This window comes from Petromyzon marinus, unplaced genomic scaffold (genome assembly GCF_048934315.1).
Source record: "Petromyzon marinus isolate PM22_M1 ecotype Great Lakes invasive population unplaced genomic scaffold, UKy_Petmar_22M1.pri1.0 PM_G_Scaffold_52, whole genome shotgun sequence".
Lineage (NCBI taxonomy): Eukaryota > Metazoa > Chordata > Hyperoartia > Petromyzontiformes > Petromyzontidae > Petromyzon > Petromyzon marinus.
This window is the reverse complement of record NW_027423005.1, coordinates 610,001-612,500: the sequence shown is the minus strand read 5'-3', so window position 1 is coordinate 612,500 and position 2,500 is coordinate 610,001.

The following is a 2,500-nucleotide window of genomic DNA, read 5'->3' as shown; positions in this document are numbered from 1 at the left end:
GCATTTGCAGCAGGAATGCATGTGCACTCAAAAAATGTGATATTTTTCACGGAGAGACCCCGTGAAACGCTAGAAGTGGGCGGGGATGTCTCTCTTGTGGCTCACGGGGCTGTTAGGGTGGCACAGAAATCCCTCGGAATGGGAAAACGGGTCATTTTCGTGTCGCCACATTGCATACGAACCGCATGAAACTTCCAGAGGCATTTGCAGCAGGAATGCATGTGCACTCAAAAAAGTGAATATTTCTCACGGATAGACCCCGTGATACGCTAGAAATTGGCGGGGATGTCTCTCTTGTGGCTCACGGGGCTGTTAGGGTGGCACAGAAATCCCTCGGAATGGGAAAACGGGTCATTTTCGTGTCGCCACATTGCATGCGAACCGCATGCAACTTCCAGAGGCATTTGCAGCAGAAATGCATGTGCAGTCAAAAAAAAATTGATATTTTTCACGGATAGACCCCGTGAAACGCTAGAAATTGGCGGGGATGTGTCTCTTGTGGCTCACGGGGCTGTTCGGGTCGCACAGAAATCCCTGGGAATGGGAAAACGGGTCATTTTCGTGTTGCCACATTGCGTACGAACCGCATGAAACTTCCAGAGGCATTTGCAGCAGGAATGCATGTGCACTCAAAAACTTCTATATGTTTCACGGATAGACCCCGTGAAACGCTAGAAATTGGCGGGGATGTGTCTCTTGTGGCTCACGGGGCTGTTAGGGTGGCACAGAACTCCCTCGGAATGGGAAAAGGGGTCATTTTCGTGTTGCCACATTGCATAGGAACGCCATGAAACTTCCAGAGGCATTTGCAGCAGAAAGGCACGTGCACTCAAAAATTTTAATATATTTCACGCATAGACCCCGTCAAACGCTAGAAGTTGGCGGGGATGTCTCTCTTGTGGCTCTCGGGGCTGTTAGGGTCGCACAGAAATGCCTCGGAATGGGAAAACGGGTCATTTTTGTGTGGCCACATTGCATAGGAACGGCATGAAACTTCCAGAGGCATTTGCAGCAGGAATGCATGTGCACTCAAAAACGTCTATATTTTTCACGGATAGACCCCGTGAAACGCTATAAATTGGCGGGGATGTCTCTCTTGTGGCTCACGGGCGCTGTTAGTTAGGGTCGCACAGAAATCCCTCGGAATGGGAAAAGGGGTCATTTTCGTGTTGCCACATTGCGTACGAACGGCATGAAACTTCCAGAGGCATCTGCAGCAGAAATGCATGTGCACTCAAAAACGTCTATATTTTTCACGGATAGACCCCGTGAAACGCTAGAAATTGGCGGGGATGTGTCTCTTGTGGCTCACGGGGCTGTTAGGGTCGCACAGAAATCCCTCGGAATGGGAAAACGGGTCATTTTCGTGTTGCCACAATTGGCATACGAACGGCATGAAACTTCCAGAGGCATTTGCAGCAGAAATGCATGTGCACTCAAAAACGTGAATATTTTTTCACGGATAGACCCCGTCAAACGCTCGAATTTGGCGGGGATGTTTCTCTTGTGGGTCACGGGGCTGTTCGGCTCGCACAGAACTCCCTTGGTCCACCTGATTCGTGCATACAGGCAGCAACTAAAACTCTGTAAACCTGCTGTGAGGACATCTAAACAGTGGACCAGTGAGGCTGTGGAAGATTTGCGGGCGTGCTTAGACTGTACTGACTGGGATATGTTCACGACTGCTACCAATAGTCTGGATGAACTCACAGAGGCTGTGTACATCAGCTTCTGTGAGGACTGCTGTATCCCAACACGTACCAGGGTGAACTTTAACAACAACAAGCCCTGGTTCTCAGCAAAGCTCAAAAGGTTGAGGTTGGAGAAGGAGGAAGCGTTTAGGAGTGGGGATAGAGACAGATTCAAGGAGTCGAAGAACAGGTTTAGCAAAGCGGTGAGAGAGGCTAAACGACTGTACTCAGAGACACTAAAACACCAGTTCTCTACTAACGACGCTGCTTCTGTCTGCCAAAGGGCTCAGGCACATCACCAACTACAAACCCAGAGCGCCCCACACCACTAACGACTCCCGCCTAGCCAACGACCTGAACGAGTTCTACCGTAGATTTGAAAGACAATTGGACTGTCCTGAACCACCCCTTCCCACCCAAGAGGCCCCATCCCCCACCCATACTACAGAAACGACTCTCTCCTTTCAGGAGGGAGAAGTTAATGGGCTTTTCAAGAGGCAGAATCCACGCAAAGCAGCCGGGCCGGACTCTGTCTCTCCAGCCACCCTCAGGCACTGCGCTGACCAGCTGTCTCCGGTGTTCACCAACATCTTTAACACCTCCCTGGAGACATGCCATGTACCAGCCTGTCTCAAGTCCTCCACCATCATCGCTGTGCCCAAAAAGCTAAGGCCAACAGGACTAAATGATTACAGACCGGTCGCCCTTACATCTGTGGTAATGAAGTCTTTTGAGCGCCTGCTCCTGGCACACCTCAAAGCCATCACAGACCCTCTCCTGGACCCCCTTCAGTTTGCCTACAGAGCCAA